Below are 21,220 nucleotides of genomic sequence, written 5' to 3' on the forward strand. Positions count from 1 at the left end.
TTGGCAACATTGACATATCAAGTGAAAAATCGACATTATCCTCCATGATGTTTTGGAGTTTACAGTCACTATATTGATACCATTAAGACAGTAGTGCATCACTCTTCCTGATTTGATCATTGTTGCTCATGGCATGAGACATTAGGATGAGATCCCTCCCCCACAACCCTATGAGTTGTTGACATTAGAAAATGTCATAGGCTCCATTGTGCACTTGTACTTCATACAAGCCTATGTATGTATGTGACTAATACTTAGGTTGAGGGCTAAATCATTATCTGTTTGGCTTTCCAGTTCTGTTTCCCACTGTCCCTTGTTTCATTATCTTATTGTCTGGTTGATTTCACTTTGTTGTGTCTTCATAATTTGACTATTTTTGTTTTTGCATTATGGTGATATTGTAGGTCTGTTCAAGTACAGTTTTATAACAAAAAAATATGTCTTCCTTGTCTCTCTCTCTGGTGTTTTAGGCTTGCCCTCACACGACTTCCCTCACCGCCACAAGGAGGCGATAGGGGTTATATTTTCCAAAACCAACACTCCTAAAAATATATTTTGGCATATACTATTGCTGTAGCCTACTGTTTCAGTTGTCAGTGTATTTATAGATACTGTCTTAAAAGAGTGTTCGTAAAATCATCCCTTGAGTTAACAGCACTTTTTGCGCTATCTGTTTCCCCGCAGGCGCTTGGTGCTGAAGAACAGCATCCTCGCGGAGTTAATGTCTCTGGATTCATGTCCAATGAAGGAGCGCGCGCGAGGGCTCTGGAACCGAACTCTTACTGCGAGAGCTCCTCGTCGCTTGCTGTAGTCTTCAAAGCCACTCCAACACAACGCACATCATATGTGGAGCTTTTCCAATGCAATATGAGTGATTTATCTCATGAGGGGTGAGACAGCACTGTGGAAGGTGTAGAACAGGGGAGGACAGAGAGCCGTTTTGCAACCCCTTGGTTGTGACGAGTCCAGGATTCCCGGAAAATTTAAGTATGTTTGATCATCTAAAGTAGAGCGAATCTTCAGAATTTCGTCGGACTAGGGGATGGACATCCGAAGTAACTCAAACGAGTTCATTTTCTGTCGACAAATGTTGGCTGTCGAATATCCTTGAAATTAAAAAGTGTGTGGTATCCGTCCTCACCGTTTTTTTTATTTGACTAAAGTAAAAAAAAAAAAAAAATGGTTCCGCAGTTTTTCCCGCTTTGGCTTGTGCTCTGATCATTTCATTTCAAACGTTGTGAACTGACTTGAACCGGAGAGACCGTGCTTTATGCTGTAACACATTTAGAAAACAAACTCAAACATACTCAAACGACTGGATATACTTTATTGAAACCAGCTTCAATTGATAATCTGATTTTGTTGCAGGGATTGTCAAAATCAGGTGAGTGGCAACCTGAACCTGATAATACAACATGTTCAATTGTGTGTGTGCGCGCCTGTGCGCACGTAATGCTTTAGAAGTTATGAGAATCAGAGAACAGACCATGGAAGTAAAGTCATGGTTTATCCACGTCCTGTTAGATTCCTTATTTGAAAACCTTGTATTGCATTGCGCTGTTAATTTGTTCAAATGGTTTCAACAGAGAGATGTTGATTGTTTAATTTCATTGAAGCACCACCGCATCCTGGTTTGTGTGACCGTGGTGGTGCGATGCAGGCTGAGGCTGAATGAGGCAGTGGGTTTAATTATTGTGCTCGTTTAATGGTAGAGCGCACATCACTGGTGTCACCCAGAGTTACGGGCTACCGGTAAAGCAGGCTGTCTGGCCACATTGATTTATACAATAAAGTAACTCCATAGATCAGGTTCCGGACTAGAGATCGACTGCAGCCAGACTTTAACTGTCCCTTCCAGCGCCGCTGCCCATCCATTGACCTCTGCTGGAAAGTGGGAAGAGAGAACATAAGAAACGGATCAACCGCAAAAAGATGATCAATAGATGCGGGAATGTTCACCTTGTAAGGAAATATGTGTGCACACCTGGAGGTGTGTTGGACAACTTTATCTGCCAAAAATGTAGAGAACTGACTGCATTCCTGTCATCTGGTGACATGATTATCACATCTGTGATATGGTATTGCTGCTAGATTTAAGAGGCACTCTTGATATATTCAGTGAATATTGTAGGCTAAATGAAGGGATTTGCCTTTGACCTCAAATTACCAAACACTACAATCATGACATGAGAAAAGTGTAGGGAGGTAGATGTTTCATTTTCCCCTACACAAAACATGCCATGTTTAAATCTTTATGTTAGAAAAAAAGTTGATGTAAATTGGTCCTTATACACACAGTCTACAACATTGCACCTTATTGCACCATAATGAAGAAAGAGCTACTCTAACAAAGACTGAAGGACTCACCTGCACTATTTCTTCTACAGGAACGTATGGTAGGTAATAAGGTGCAATGGTAGGGTGTTATTACCTACCATATGCAGAAGCAATTAGTGCAAGTGAGTCCTTCAGCCTCTGTTAGAGTAGCTCTTTCTTCACAATGCATTACTTTGGAAGCACAATTTGCTCCATAACTGACCCAGTATTAGACCTGCTGCCTGAATTCTTCCACCTCTTACATTGCTACAGTGATTGCCTTGGAGAATAGCTTTTCCAAGCAATTATAATATCACCCCTGTCCCTCCAGTTGTTGATGTAAGTGTCAGGTCACATGACCTATAAGGAGTGCCTGACAAGGGCCTGGTGAATGCAGACCAATAGTAAATAAACCAATAGTTATCTGTTGTCATTTGATGAGTATGTCTAATACAATGAAAAAGCTGATATTCATTCCTGAATTTCTATTTGCCTTGTATGCATAAGCGAGGTCATGCAAGGTTAAGCATATGTTCTGCCTCCGTGTGATAATTACAGCGTTAATACCACGTTATTCTTTGAACTGAGGATATGTATCATGGAAGATAAACACACATTGGTGCTCATGGAGCGAGGCCAACTTGAATACTTCCACAGGGCACGATGAGCAAGTTCCATTCTACATTTTAGAAAGGTTATCTGAAGAAGACCATTTTAACGGTGGATTGTTTCTGCTCTGGGGGTGTTAGGTCATTTTACTTCCGTTTAAGTACAAACGGTTATTTTGTAGGCCAAAGACAATAAGCAGAGTTGACATGAGCCGGGCAATGATGTTCACATCTTTGCTGAACCTTCGCCCTTTTAGCTTTAATCTTTTAGCTGTCCATGTGATATGGTTCAAGTAAAACTGAATCTATCAAGAATTTTTGCTCATCTCATCCAATTACCATGGCATGACTTGGACCTACTAGCCATCCCTGTAGATTCAACAGAAATATTCAACAGACAGGAGAACAATAAGTAATGCATACAGGAGTAATATATACAGTAGACATGAGTAATACATACAGCATACAGGAGTAATATATACAGCATACAGGAGTAATATATACAGCAGACATGAGTAATACATACAGCATACAGGAGTAATATATACAGCATACATGAGTAATACATACAGCATACAGGAGTAATATATACAGCATACAGGAGTAATATATACAGCAGACATGAGTAATACATACATCATACAGGAGTAATATATACAGCATACAGGAGTAATACATACAGCATACATGAGTAATACATACAGCATACAGGAGTAATATATACAGCATACAGGAGTAATATATACAGCAGACATGAGTAATACATACATCATACAGGAGTAATATATACAGCATACAGGAGTAATACATACAGCATACAGGAGTAATATATACAGCATACAGGAGTAATATATACAGCAGACATGAGTAATACATACAGCATACAGGAGTAATATATACAGCATACAGGAGTAATACATACAGCATACATGAGTAATACATACAGCATACAGGAGTAATATATACAGCATACAGGAGTAATATATACAGCAGACATGAGTAATACATACAGCATACAGGAGTAATATATACAGCATACATGAGTAATACATACAGCATACAGGAGTAATATATACAGCATACAGGAGTAATATATACAGCAGACATGAGTAATACATACAGCATACAGGAGTAATACATACAGCATACAGGAGTAATATATACAGCATACATGAGTAATACATACAGCAAACAGGAGTAATATATACAGCATACAGGAGTAATATATACAGCAGACATGAGTAATACATACAGCATACAGGAGTAATATATACAGCATACAGGAGTAATATATACAGCATACAGGAGTAATACATACAGCATACAGGAGTAATATATACAGCATACAGGAGTAATATATACAGCATACAGGAGTAATACATACATCATACAGGAGTAATACATACAGCATACAGGAGTAATATATACAGCATACATGAGTAATACATACAGCATACAGGAGTAATAAATACAGCATACAGGAGTAATATATACAGCATACAGGACTAATACATACAGCATACAGGAGTAATATATACAGCATACAGGAGTAATATATACAGCATACAGGAGTAATACATACAGCATACAGGAGTAATATATACAGCATACAGGAGTAATATATACAGCATACATGAGTAATATATACAGCATACAGGAGTAATACATACAGCATACAGGAGTAATATATACAGCATACAGGAGTAATATATACAGCATACAGGAGTAATACATACAGCATACAGGAGTAATATATACAGCATACACGAGTAATATATACAGCATACAGGAGTAATACATACAGCATACAGGAGTAATATATACAGCAGCCATGAGTAATACATACAGCATACAGGAGTAATACATACAGCATACAGGGGTAATATATATAGCATACATGAGTAATACATACAGCATACAGGAGTAATACATACAGCATACATGAGTAATATATACAGCATACATGAGTCATACATACATCAGACATGAGTAATACATACAGCATACAGGAGTAATATATACAGCAGACATGAGTAATACATACAGCATACAGGAGTAATACATACAGCATACAGGAGTAATATATACAGCATACAGGAGAAATACATACAGCATACATGAGTAATATATACAGCATACATGAGTAATACAAACAGCATACATGAGTAATGCATACAGGAGTAATATATACAGCAGACACGAGTAATGCATACAGCATACATGAGTAATGCATACAGCAGACATGAGTAATAAATACAGGAGTAATACATACAGCATACATGAGTAATGCATACAGGAGTAATACATACAGCATACAGGAGTAATGCATACAGCATACATGAGTAATACATAAAGCATACATGAGTAATACATACAGCATACATGAGTAATTCATACAGGAGTAATGCATACAGCATACATGAGTAATCCATACAACATACAGGAGTAATGCATACAGCATACAGGAGTAATACATACAGCATATATGAGTAATGCATACAGGAGTAATGCATACAGCATACAGGAGTAATACATACAGCATACAGGAGTAATACATATAGCATACATGAGTAATGCATACAGGACTAATGCATACAGCATACATGAGTAATCCATACAGCATACAGGAGTAATGCATACAGCATACAGGAGTAATACATACAGCATACATGAGTAATGCATACAGGAGTAATGCATACAGCATACATGAGTAATCCATACAGCATACATGAGTAATCCATACAGCATACAGGAGTAATGCATACAGCTTACATGAGTAATACATACAGCATACATGAGTATTGCATACAGGAGTAATGCATACAGCATACATGAGTAATCCATACATCATACAGGAGTAATGCATACAGCATACAGGAGTAATACATACAGCATACAGGAGTAATACATACAGCATACATGAGTTATGCATACAGGAGTAATGCATACAGCATACAGGAGTAATACATACAGCATACAGGAGTAATGCATACAGGAGTAATATATACAGCATACATGAGTAATACACACAGCATACATGAGTAATGCATACAGCATACATGAGTAATACATACAGCATACAGGAGTAAAATATACAGCATACATGAGTAACGCATACAGGAGTAATGCATACAGCATACATGAGTAATCCATACAGCATACAGGAGTAATATATACAGCATACATGAGTAATACATACAGCATACATGAGTAATGCATACAGCATACATGAGTAATACATACAGCCTACAGGAGTAATGCATACAGGAGTAATGCATACAGCATACATGAGTAATCAATACAGCATACAGGAGTAATGCATACAGCATACAGGAGTAATACATACAGCATACAGGAGTAATACATACAGCATACATGAGTAATGCATACAGGAGTAATGCATACAACATACAGGAGTAATACATACAGCATACAGGAGTAATGCATACAGCATACAGGAGTAATACATACAGGATACAGGAGTAATGCATACAGGAGTAATATATACAGCATACATGAGTAATACATACAGCATACATGAGTAATGCATACAGCATACATGAGTAATACATACAGCATACAGGAGTAAAATATACAGCATACATGAGTAACGCATACAGGAGTAATGCATACAGCATACATGAGTAATCCATACAGCATACAGGAGTAATGCATACAGGAGTAATATATACAGCATACATGAGTAATACATACAGCATACATGAGTAATGCATACAGCATACATGAGTAATACATACAGCATACAGGAGTAATACGTACAGCATACAGGAGTAATGCATACAGGAGTAATGCATACAGCATACATGAGTAATCAATACAGCATACAGGAATAATGCATACAGCATACAGGAGTAATGTATACAGCATACATGAGTAATCAGTACAGCATACATGAGTAATGCATACAGGAGTAATGCATAAAACATACAGGAGTAATACATACAGCATACAGGAGTAATACATACAGCATACAGGAGTAATGTATACAGCATACATGTGTAATGCATACACGAGTAATGCATACATGAGTAATGCATACTTCATACAGGAGTAATGTATACACGAGTAATGCATAGAGGAGTAATGCATACTTCATACAGGAGTAATGTATACACGAGTAATGCCTACAGGAGTAATGCATACTTCATACAGGAGTAATGTATTCACAAGTAATGCATACAGGAGTAATGCATACTTTATACAGGAGTACTGTATACACGAGTAATGCATACAGGAGTAATGCATACTTCATACAGGAATAATGTATACACGAGTAATGCATACAGGAGTAATGCATAATTCATACAGGAGTAATGCATACAGGAGTAATGCATTCAGGAGAAATGTATACAGGAGTAATGCGTAAAGAAGCCTACAATGCCAAGGTACTGTATATGAAGACATAGCCATTGAGTTTGTGTTGAACCAAACAGTAGAAGTTAACCTCTGTGTCCTCAGGAGACCAGTCCAGCACCCTATACTGTTATGGTGGCTCCTCGTCCCTCCAACAATATCAAGCAAAACGGTGTCTAAATGAAAACAGATGGAGGCATAAATCCCCAGGTGGTAGCAGGCTCACCTTAGCTGTGACCATTTATCACCGTCAACCTGTTCATCATAAAGACTTTACTTTTAAAGGGAGGGGAGCGCCCAGGCCCGGGCAAGATCACGGCTGAAATTCTAATTTATGATGTTCAATGGAGCTCTTTGGGTTTTATTGTTGACATCTATAACCACAAGGTTGAAATTAGTTTCCGCCAGATGCTTTTTATGGCGTGTCAATGGGCAGCCGGCCCCTGTAGCGTGCCGGGACAGAGCAGCCCTCTACCGGTTCTACCACCTCTACCACCTCTACCACCTCCACCACTTCTACCACCTAACCCCACCTCTACCACCTCTACCACCTAACCCCACCTCTACCACCTCTACCACCTCTACCCCACCTCTACCACCTCTACCACTTCTACCACCTCTACCACCTCTACCACCTAACCCCACCTCTACCACCTCTACCACTTCTACCACCTCTACCACCTCTACCACCTAACCCCACCTCTACCCTACCACTACCACCTCTACCACTTCGACCACTTCTACCACCTCTACCACCTAACCCCACCTCTACCACCTCTACCACCTAACCCAACCTCTACCACCTAACTCCACCTAACCCCACCTCTACCACCTCTACCACCTAACCCCACCACTACCACCTCTACCACCTAACCCAAGCCTCTACCACCTCAACCAACTCTACCACTTCTACCATCTCTACAACCTCTGCCACCTAACCCCACCTCTACAAGCTAACCCCTCCTCTACCACCGAACCCTACCTCTACCAGCTAACCCCACCTATACCACCTAACCCCTCCTCTACCACCTAATTTCGCCTCTACCAACTAACCCCACCTCTACCATCTCTACCACCTAACCCTGTCTCTACCACCTCTACCACCTAACCCCACCTCTACCACCTAACCCCACCTCTACCACCTAACCCCTCCTCTCCCACCTAACCCCACCTCTACCACCTAACCCCACCTATCCCCACCTCTACCACCTAACCCCACCTCTACCACATCTACCACCACTACCACCTATACAAACTCTACCACCTATACAACCTCTACCACCTCTACCACCTATCCCCACCTATCCCCACCTCTACCACCTAACCCCACCTCTACCACATCTACCACCACTACCACCTATACAAACTCTACCACCTATACCACCAATACCATCTGTACCACCTCTACCACCTCTGCCACCTAACCCCACCTCTTCCACCTCTATTACCTAACCCCACCTCTACCACCTAACTTCACCTCTACCACCTTTACCAGTTAATCACACCTCTACCACCTAACGCCTCCTCTACCACCTAACCCCACCTCTACCACTTCTACCACCTCAACCACCTAATCCCACCTCTACCACATCTACCACCTCTACTACCGAACCCCACCTCTACCACCTAACACCACCTCTACCACCTAACCCCACCTCTACCACCTAACCCCACCTCAACCACTTAACCCCACCTCTAACACCTTTACCAGTTAATCACACCTCTACCACCTAATGCCTCCTCTACCACCTAACCCCACCTCTACCACTTCTACCACCTAACCCCACCTCTTCCACATCTACTACCGAACCCCACCTCTATCGCCTAACCCCACCTCTACCACCTCTGCCACCTCTACCACCTAACCCCACCTCTACCACTTCTAGCACCTAACCCCACCTCTACCACATAACCCCACCTCTACCACCTAACCCCACCTCTACCACATCTACCACCTCTACTACCGAACCCCACCTCTACCGCCTAACCCCACCTCTACCACCTCTGCCACCTCTACCACCTAACCCCACCTCTACCACTTCTAGCACCTAACCCCACCTCTACCACCTAACCCCACCTCTACCACCTCTACCACCACTACAACCTTAACTACCTCTACCACATCTACTACCTCTACCACCTCTACCACCTAACCCCACCTCTACCTCTTCTACCACCACTACAACCTGAACGACCTCTACCACCTCTACTACCTCTACCACCTCTACCACCTCTACTACCTCTACCACCTCTACCACCACTACAACCTGAACTACCTCTACCACCTCTACTACATCTACTACCTCTACAACCTCTACTACCTCTACCACATCTACTACCTGTACCACCTCTACCACCTAACCCCACCTCTACCTCTTCTACCACCACTACAACCTGAACTACCTCTACCACCTCTACCACCTCTACCACCTAACCCCACCTCTACCTCTTCTACCACCACTACAACCTGAACTACCTCTACCACCTCTACTACCTCTACCACCTCTACTACGTCTACCACCTCTACCACCTGAACTACCTCTACCACCTCTACCACCGCTACTACCTCTACCACCTAACCCCACCTCCCTCTCTTCTACCACCACTACAACCTGAACTACCTCTACCACCTCTACCACCTCTACCACCTAACCCCACCTCCCTCTCTTCTACCACCACTACAACCTGAACTACCTCTACCACCTCTACCACCTCTACCACCTAACCCCACCTCTACCTCTTCTACCACCACTACAACCTGAACTACCTCTACTACCTCTACTACCTCTACCACCTCTACCACCTCTACCACCACTACAACCTGAACAACCTCTACCACCTCTACTACGTCTACTACCTCTACCACCTCTACTACCTCTACCACCTCTACTACCTGTACCACCTCTACCGCCTAACCCCACCTCTACCACCTCTGCCACCTCTACCACCTAACCCCACCTCTACCACCTAACCCTCTACCACCACTACAACCTTAACTACCTCTACCACATCTACTACCTCTACCACCTCTACCACCTAACCCCACCTCTACCTATTCTACCACCACTACAACCTGAACTACCTCTACCACCTCTACCACCTCTACCACCTAACCCCAACTCTACCTCTTCTACCACCACTACAACCTGAACTACCTCTACCACCTCTACTACCTCTACCACCTCTACCACCACTACAACCTGAACTACCTCTACCAACTCTACGACATCTACTACCTCTACCACCTCTACTACCTTTACCACCTCTACCACCTCTACCACCTAACCCCACCTCTACCTCTTCTACCACCACTACAACCTGAACTACCTCTACCACCTCTACTACCTCTATCACCTCTACCACCTCTACTACCTCTACCACCTCTACCACCTCTACCACCACTACAACCTGAACTACCTCTACCACATCTACTACATCTACTACCTCTACCACCTCTACTACCTCTACCACCTCTACTACCTCTACCACATCTACTACCTGTACCACCTCTACCACCTAACCCCACCTCTACCACCTAACCCCACCTCTACCTCTTCTACCACCACTACAACCTGAACAACCTCTACCACCTCTACCACCTAACCCCACCTAACCCCACCTCTACCTCTTCTACCACCACTGCAACCTTAACTACCTCTACCACATCTACTACCTCTACCACCTCTACCACCTAACCCCACCTCTACCTCTTCTACCACCACTACAACCTGAACTACCTCTACCACCTCTACTACCTCTACCACCTCTACCACCTCTACTACCTCTACCACCACTACAACCTGAACTACCTCTACCACCTCTACTACATCTACTACCTCTACCACCTCTACTACCTCTAGCATCTCTACCACCTCTACTACCTCTACCACCTCTACTACCTCTACCACATCTACTACCTGTACCACCTCTACCGCCTAACCCCACCTCTACCACTTCTACCACCACTACAACCTGAACTACCTCTACCACATCTACTACCTCTACCACATCTACTACTTGTACCACCTCTACCACCTAACCCCACCTCTACCTCTTCTACCACCACTACAACCTGAACGACCTCTACCACCTCTACTACCTCTACCACCTCTACCACCTCTACCACCACTACAACCTTAACTACCTCTACCACATCTACTACCTCTACCACCTCTACCACCTAACCCCACCTCTACCTCTTCTACCACCACTACAACCTGAACTACCTCTACCACCTCTACCACCTCTACCACCTCTACCACCTCTACTACCTCTACCACCTCTACCACCTCTACCACCACTACAACCTGAACTACCTCTACCACCTCTACCACCTCTACCACCTAACCCCACCTCTACCTCTTCTTCCACCACTAAAACCTGAATGACCTCTACCACCTCTACTACCTTTACCACCTCTACCACCTCTACTACCTCTACCACCTCTACCACCTCTACCACCACTACAACCTGAACTACCTCTACCACCTCTACTACCTCTACCACCTCTACCACCTCTACTACCTCTACCACCTCGACTACCTCTACCACATCTACTACCTGTACCACCTCTACCACCTAACCCCACCTCTACCTCTTCTACCACCACTACAACCTGAACTACCTCTACCACATCTACTACCTCTACCACCTCTACCACCTCTACCACCTAATCCCACCTCTACCACCTCTACCACCACTACAACCTGAACTACCTCTACCACCTCTACTACCTCTACCACCTCTACTACCTCTACCACCTCTACCACCTCTACCACCTCTACCACCTCTACCACATCTACTACCTGTACCACCTCTACCACCTAACCCCAACTCTACCTCTTCTACCACCACTACAACCTGAACGACCTCTACCACCTCTACTACCTCTACCACCTCTACCACCTCTACCACCACTACAACCTGAACTACCTCTACCACCTCTACTACATCTACTACCTCTACCACCTCTACTACCTCTACCACCTCTACTACCTCTACTACCTCTACCACCTCTACCACCTCTACCACCACTACAACCTGAACTACCTCTACCACCTCTACTACATCTACTACCTCTACTACCTCTACCACCTCTACTACCTCTACCACATCTACTACCTGTACCACCTCTACCACCTAACCCCACCTCTACCTCTTCTACCACCACTACAACCTGAACTACCTCTACCACCTCTACCACCTCTACCACCTAACCCCACCTCTACCTCTTCTACCACCACTACAACCTGAACTACCTCTACCACCTCTACCACCTCTACCACCTAACCCCACCTATACCTCTTCTACCACCACTACAACCTGAACGACCTCTACCACCTCTACTACCTCTACCACCTCTACCACCGCTACTACCTCTAGCACCTCTACCACTTCTACCACCACTACAACCTGAACTACCTCTACCACCTCTACTACATCTACTACCTCTACCACCTCTACTACCTCTACCACCTCTACTACCTCTACCACCTCTACTACCTCTACCACCTCTACTACCTCTACCACCTCTACCACCTCTACTACCTCCACTACATCTACTACCTCTACCACCTCTACTACCTCTACCACCTCTACCACCTCTACTACCTCTACCACCTCTACCACCGCTACTACCTCTAGCACCTCTACCATTTCTACCACCACTACAACCTGAACTACCTCTACCACCTCTACTACATCTACTACCTCTACCACCTCTACTACCTCTACCACCTCTACCACCTCTACCACCTCTACTACCTCTACCACATCTACTACCTGTACCACCTCTACCACCTAACCCCACCTCTACCTCTTCTACCACCACTACAACCTGAACGACCTCTACCACCTCTACTACCTCTACCACCTCTACCACCTCTACTACCTCTACCACCTCTACCACCTAACCCCACCTCTACCTCTTCTACCACCACTACAACCTGAACTACCTCTACCACCTCTACCACCTCTACCACCTAACCCCACCTCTACCTCTTCTACCACCACTACAACCTGAACAACTTCTACCACGTCTACTACCTCTACCACCTCTACCACCTCTACTACCTCTACCACCTCTACCACCTCTACCACCACTACAACCTGAACTACCTCTACCACCTCTACTACATCTACTACCGTTACCACCTCTACTACCTCTACCACCTCTACTACCTCTACCACCACTACAACCTGAACTACCTCTACCACCTCTACTACATCTACTACCTCTACCACCTCTACTACCTCTACCACCTCTACTACCTCTACCACCTCTACTACCTCTACCACATCTACTACCTGTACCACCTCTACCACCTAACCCCACCTCTACCACCTCTACCACCTCTACCACCTAACCCCACCTCTACCACCTCTACCACCTAACCCCACCTCTACCACCTCTACCACCTCTACCACCTAATCCCACCTCTACCACCTCTACCACCTCTACCACCTAACCCCACCTCTACCACCTAACCCCACCTCTACCACCTAACCCCACCTCTACCACCTAACCCCACCTCTACCACCTCTACCACCTAACCCCACCTCTATCACCTCTACCACCTCTACCACCTAACCCCACCTCTACCACCTCTACCACCTAAACCCACCTCTACCACCTCTACCACCTCTATCACCGTTACCTGCTGCTGTTCTCACATGGTTATATACATAATAATTGAAATGTGGTTGTCATTTGGAATTAGCCTTTGAGCAGGACGAGACTTTAAACCAGGACAAGTTGTGGGGGAAGTTGTTTATGTAAAGATAAATCACCCACCAAAGTGCTGAGACATGACTCCTCTTTGAGCTGCCACTGCCTGGAACATAGTCATACTTTTACCCAGCCGCTCAATACATTTATTCACATGAATATTTTATGCAGGCATTTATAATTAAGTTTTACATGTGCAAATCCAGTTTTGAAGCATGCTTTGTAAGATCGCAGTACATAATAATCAAACCCCCAAAAGAGAGAGGTTACTTAGCATTTAATTGGCCTGTCTTGTGGCGAAGACTGGGTGGGCGCAGGCCATTGTGTGGAAGATAAACATTTGGAGGGCAACTTATTGTTTCATCTGCACAACTTGCATTATGCTCACGGGACTATGTGTCAATTGAATGAGCTGAATCTGGACCTCTGAGAGAATTTGCTGAGGCAAAATGTTTCTGTGGAATTCTTAGTTAGATTAGGGATCATCAGTTAAAATGTATTTCATCAAGTGATTATTGTGATCTTATAATGAGTTTGATCATTTGTGAAATAAACTCAGCAAAAAAAGAAACGTCCCTTTTTCAGGACCCTGTCTTTCAAAGATCATTTGTAAAAATCCAAATAACTTCACAGATCTTCATTGTAAAGGGTTTAAACACAGTTTCCCATGCTTGTTCAATAAACCATAAACAATTAATGAACATGCACCTGTGGAACGGTCGTTAAGACACTAACAGCTTACAGACGGTAGGCAATAAAGGTCACAGTTATGAAAACTTAGGACACTAAAGAGGCCTTTCTACTGATTCTGAAAAACACCAAAAGACGAGGCCCATGGTCCCTGCTCATCTGCGTGAACATGCCTTAGGCATGCTGCAAGGAGGCATGAGGACTGCAGATGTGGCCAGGGCAATAAATTGTGATGTCTGTACTGTGAGATGCCCAAGACAGCGCTACATGGAGACAGAAGTGGCAGACCACGTGTAACAACGCCTGCACAGAATCGGTACATCCGAACATCACACCTGCGGGACAGGTACAGGATGGCAACAACAACTGCCCGAGTTACACCAGGAATGCACAATCCCTCCATCAGTGCTCAGACTGTCCGCAATAGGCTGAGAGAGGCTGGACTGAGGGCTTGTAGGCCTGTTGTAAGGTAGGTCCTCACCAGACATCACCAGCAACAACGTCGCCTATGGACACAAACCCACTGTCGTTGGACCAGACAGGTGTAGCAAAAAGTGCTCTTCGCTGACGAGTCGTGGTTTTGTCTCACCAGGGGTGATGGTCGAATTTGCGTTTATTGTCGAAGGAATGAGCGCTACACCGAGGCCGGTTCTCTGGAGCGGGTTCCATTTGGAGGTGGAGGGTCCGTCATGGTCTGGGGCGGTGTGTCACAGCATCATCGGACTGAGCTTGTTGTCATTGCAGGCAATCTCAACGCTGTGCGTTACAGGGAAGACATCCTCCCTCATGCGGTACCCTTCCTGCAGGCTCATCCTGACATGACCCTCCAGCATGGCAATGCCACCAGCCATACTGCTCGTTCTGTGCGTGATTTCCTGCGAAACAGGAATGTCAGTCTTCTGCCATGGCCAGTGAAGAGCCCGGATCTCAATCCCATTGAGCACATCTAGGACCTGTTGGATCGGAGGGTAAGGGCTAGGGCCATTCCCCTCAGAAATGTCCGGGAACTAGCAGGCGCCTTAGTGGAAGACTGGGGTAACATCTCACAGCAAAAACTGGCAAATCTGGTGCAGTCCATGAGGCGGAGATGCGCTGCAGTACTTAATGCAGCTGGTGGCCACAACAGATACTGACTATTACTTTTCATTTTGACCCCCACCCCCCTTTGTTCAGGGACACAATATTCCATTTCTGTTAGTCACGTCTGTGGAACTTGTTCAGTTTATGTCTCAGTTGTTGAGTCATGTTATGTTCATACACATATTTACACAGTTTGCTGAAAATAAACACAGTTGACAGTGAGAGGACGTTTCTTTTTTGCTGAGTTTATATTAATAATCGTATTATTAAAATCCATGAGTTATTTATTCTATGTCTATGTTATGTAAGCTATTCCCTCTTTATGTCAGTTTTAATTATGTTGACATTTGCAATAAAGGGGAATATTGAATCTTGACAGAAGAGCCTTTTCTACTGTATTCGTTCTTTAATTAAAAGATGCATTATATCATGACAATATCACTACATCAATAATAAAGCCACGAGTCATCTGACACCAAGAGGAGGAGGCTGGGTTCTGTGTTGACTGGCTGTCGGTCAGACGCAGCATAGCCACAGCAGCAGCCTGGCCGTTTCCCTTCATCTGACGCTGGAGGTATGGCACAGTATGACACCTAAAATTGCAGGCCACAAAGTTAGCATCTCCAGCTCTGCAACAATGATCCCTGGCAAATGGAAATCTGTCATTACAGCCTATAAATGGGGTGGCTAGAGGTACCACAGGAGGTCTACAGAAAGGCTGTCAATTAAAGGTGTTCCGTCTCAGGGAAAATCTTTCACCGGGCATTCCTCTCTGAACCTGAGATAGGGCATTGTTGGACACCCACGCAGCCTCGATTCTGACCCCACAGTTTCACACCATCGTCTACAGCAGGCTCCTACAGTGTATTTGTGTGGAGTTTTATAGAATGCATTTAGACCACTTTGTACAGCCTTGCTTTGGAATAGTGCACCTGTTATTAGGAAATACTGTTCTAAACAGATTCTGCACAATGCCAAATGGCTAATTTACATGTACAATAATCATCAATACCATTTGGCAGCAGGTTTCATTTTTGGTGAACTGAATGAGCATGCTTTTTATATATAAGTATGAGATAGCCATGAGACATATGCCGCTTCTATATGGGAAAGTCATGGCTAAAAAGATTCCTGGATCAAGGGTAATAAATGTATGTTGCCTCTGTTTGTCTTCCTCCAGTAGAGAAAACAAACAGGGTCACTTAGCTACACATGCAGGAACATGCAGAGCTATACACTAGGTCATTTAGAAAAGGAACCAAATTGGGTTATCACCCATTGCATTTGCATTCAGAGCTTTATCCGTGGATTGGATGAAGCGCAATGCTAGAGGCAGTATAGAAGTGATAGTGTGCTTGACTCTTCTCTCTTTCAGACACAACATCCTAGAGGCAGTATAGCAGTGATAGTGGGCTTGACTCTTCTCTCTTTCAGACACAACATCCTAGAGGCAGTATAGCAGTGATAGTGGGCTTGACTCTTCTCTCTTTCAGACACAACATCCTAGAGGCAGTATAGTGGGCTTGACTCGTCTCTCTTTCAGACACAACATCCTAGAGGCAGTATAGTGATGATAGTGGGCTTGACTCTTCTGTCAGACACAAGATGAGTATTTCTTTCTCAACTTTTACGTGTCCATTGTAAGCCTCTCCATCTGTTGTGTCTTTGGCTGTTTCTTCTCCTTCTTGGCTGACTCTAGGGTCACTGAGGAACAGCCCCAACAGGGAGACAGCTTACAGTAGGAACGTTCACAAGGAATAATTCTCAAACACCTTCTCTCTCCTCCTCTTCTCTCTCTCTCTCTCTCTCTCTCTCTCTCTCTCTCTCTCTCTCTCTCTCTCTCTAAAAACAGCTACAGTGTTTAGTGGCTGTGATGGGAGAGAACATTGCACATTGCAGTGACTCTACAATAGAGTGAAAAGAAGAATACAATTATACAGAATACACATTTTCCAAAACATGAATCCTGAATTCAACAAGGCACTAAAGTAACTGCAGAAAAAAACACAGCAAAGGAATACCCTTGTTGGCCTAAATGCAAAGTGTTATGTTTGGGGCAAATCCATTGGCTCTGTTCCGCTGCACCATGTATGTGGCCTCGGTATTGTTATTTTGCTGCTGCTGTTTAATTATTTGTTACTCCTATTTTCTACATATCTTTTTTTACTTATCTATTTTCTTACTTAACACGTTTTTTTCTTCTCAACGTCTTAAAGCATATTGTTGGTTAAGGGCTTATTGGTAAGTAAGCATTTCCCTGTGAGGTTGTTTCACCTGTTGTATTCGGGGCATGTGATGTATACAACACCTCAGTCAGTAACTGATGAGCATAGTGGTGGCTGCGCCAGGGTACAGGAAGGAGCTAAGCATAGACACAATCCTGGAGGAAAACCTGCAGTCTGCTTTCCACCGGACACTGGGAGATTAATTCACCTTTCAGCAAGACAATAACCTACAACACAAGAACAAATCTACATTGGAGTTGCTTACCAAGACAATAATGAATGTAACTGAGTGGCCAAGTTACAGTTTTGACTTAAATATGCTTGAAAATCTATGGCAAGACTTGAACATTGCTGTCTGTCCATGATCCCCAACACCTTCACAGAGCTTCAAGACTTTTGAAATGAATAATGGGCAAAGCGCGTAGAGACTTACTCCAAAACACTCACAGCTGTAGTCACTGCCAAAGGTTGTTTAAAAAAAAAAACTTGGATTGACTCAGGGGGTGAACACTTATCTTAACAATTGTTATTTTTCATACATGTAAACTTTTTGTTTCTTCCATTTTGATATTAAATAGTAGATCAATGACCCCAAAAAATCACAACTAATTCATTTCAATCCCACTTTGTAATGCCACAAAATGTGAACACAATCAAGGTGGGGTTAATACTCATAATAGCCACTGTATATGCTGTGTGAAATGGTTTTCAAAGAGTTGATGAAAAGACCCAGAGGAGGATTGTGTCTGATTTCTCTTCCAGAAGGGGCCCTTCGTGTAACATTGTTGATGAGCTGGAAGAAGATACAGTGGTCCGACAAATAGATAAGCGATGGTACGACTTCAATGAATGAAAGAGACATTATTAAAGTGTTAAAAATAGCTCAATTACAGAGCAGTCCTAACCAGCCAGGAACATATATGCCCTCTATACTGGCCCTATATACTGGCCCCCATCTCTAATATGGGAGATTGTTGAGCTTTTACCTGCAACAGGACAGGTTGTTCTACACTGCTGCTGCCACCCACATTTTGTGCAGCTCCCACTCTACTCTGAGGCCACTGCTAAAAAGCCAGCCTGTTGGCTGTGATTTGATTAGAAGTGGCTTAATGGTGCCATGTGTCACCTGGATATGCAATGTCCAAGCCTGCCATTCACTGCACTGGAAACACTGCACACCGTTTTCTACAGTAGATGATGGGACTTCGTGGCTAAAACAATTATCTTTCTAAAGGTTTTCATAAGAATGGAAGCTGATTGATCTCAGATACAAAAGGTGAAGAGCAGGAAATTGCAAGAATCCAATTCAGCCGTTATTGAGATCTTTTCTAATGAACTGATGGAGTACGAGGAAATGTCAAATGAATGCATTCTTATCTTCCCATTCATTTCATACTGCTGATCCATCTTTGTACTACAGTGAATAGTAAATATTCATTAAACAAAGAAAGAGTTGCAGACATACAAAATATTATGTCAATCCAGCCACAAACAAGGGGCAAATACTGTCTGTTTAGTGGATGAGTGAAAGGGTGGGCAGGTCTTTATCTGTGGCTGACATAATTAAAGCCATATAATCAATCATGGTTACTAATCAACAGATTGATGTGCAGCAGAATGCTTAATGGCAGGCATTGATTTTCCACTATGTGTGGGAGCAGGCATTGATTTTCCACTATGTGTGTGAGCAGGCATTGATTTTCCCATATGTGTGTGAGCAGGCATTGATTTTCCCCTATGTGTGGGAGCAGGTATTGATTTTCCCCTATGTGTGTGAGCAGGCATTGATTTTCCCCTATGTGTGTGAGCAGGCATTGATTTTCCCCTATGTGTGGGAGCAGGCATTGATTTTCCCCTATGTGTGTGAGCAGGCATTGATTTTCCCCTATGTGTGTGAGCAGGCATTGATTTTCCCCTATGTGTGTGAGCAGGCATTGATTTTCCCCTATGTGTGGGAGCAGGCATTGATTTTCCCCTATGTGTGGGAGCAGGCATTGATTTTCCCCTATGTGTGTGAGCAGGCATTGATTTTCCCCTATGTGTGTGAGCAGGCATTGATTTTCCCCTATGTGTGTGAGCAGGCATTGATTTTCCCCTGTGTGTGTGAGCAGGCATTGATTTTCCCCTATGTGTGTGAGCAGGCATTGATTTTCCCCTATGTGTGTGAGCAGGCATTGATTTTCCCCTATGTGTGGGAGCAGGCATTGATTTTCCCCTATGTGTGGGAGCAGGCATTGATTTTCCCCTATGTGTGGGAGCAGGCATTGATTTTCCCCTATGTGTGTGAGCAGGCATTGATTTTCCCCTATGTGTGGGAGCAGGTATTGATTTTCCCCTATGTGTGGGAGCAGGCATTGATTTTCCCCTATGTGTGGGAGCAGGCATTGATTTTCCCCTATGTGTGTGAGCAGGCATTGATTTTCCCCTATGTGTGTGAGCAGGCATTGCTGGGACTGGGTTCACTGTGGCCAGCGCAGAAAAATCTATTTCTCCCCAGACAGATTATCGCACAAAACTCTTTGTAATTGAACTCTTATGTGATGTGGAATGGAATGCCATTGGAATTCATGATGCGCTCCTTATACCTATACCAATCACTACAACATGGGGTGTGTTTGCTCGTAACCTCTTTGTATGCTTTCTGTATATTTTCTCTCCTTATTCCCTCCTTCTCAGATGATTCCCTTACTGCATTTCATTGCTCTTGTGAATATTAAACTGAGAGTAGGCTGTATCTGAAGTGACTGAGCTCAGTAGATGATGACGTCTGTATGTGCGTGTTGATGTATGCCATGCTAATAACGGTGTTCGTTCACTCCAGGGTTGTTCAGCAGCTGCTAATTGCTGTGACATAGTTCTCTACCTCCAGTAGCCCCCTCAGCCCAGGGCCAATGACACTGCTATCCTGGGATGGTCATGGGCAGGTCAGCCCATTCAGAGGGGCAGAGTGAGGCTACTGCGGATGCTGCAGCTGTGAATACTGCCCATGCTACGCTGTCTATCCTCTCCTCTCCTCTCCTCTCCTCTCCTCTCCTCTCCTCTCCTCTTCTCTCCTCTTCTCTTCTCTTTCTCCCTCTCTCCTCCTCTCCTCTCCTCTCCTCTCCTCTCCTCTCCTCTCTCCTCTCCTCTCCTCTCCTCTCTCCTCTCCTCTCCTTTCCTCTCCTCTCCTCTCCTCTCCCTCCTCTCCTCTCCTCTCCTCT

The 21,220-nt window shown here is 44.0% G+C and overlaps 1 protein-coding gene across 2 annotated transcripts in view; it reads left to right on the forward strand.

Annotated features, from left to right (window-relative positions):
* Window positions 1–21,220, forward strand: part of LOC118363094 (X-linked interleukin-1 receptor accessory protein-like 2) — a 530,410-nt gene that overhangs the window by 142,117 nt on the left and 367,073 nt on the right. Inside the window, exon 1 of one of the 2 annotated variants that reach the window (XM_052488073.1) lies at window positions 722–1,384. The exons of the other annotated variant lie outside the window; for it this stretch is intronic. The gene's annotated coding sequence lies outside the window, so the exon portion shown is untranslated. Of the gene's footprint in view, window positions 1–721; window positions 1,385–21,220 lie in introns of those variants that run through there. 2 annotated transcript variants of the gene reach the window in all.

Source organism: Oncorhynchus keta, chromosome 30, assembly GCF_023373465.1.
Source record: "Oncorhynchus keta strain PuntledgeMale-10-30-2019 chromosome 30, Oket_V2, whole genome shotgun sequence".
NCBI classification, from domain to species: domain Eukaryota; kingdom Metazoa; phylum Chordata; class Actinopteri; order Salmoniformes; family Salmonidae; genus Oncorhynchus; species Oncorhynchus keta.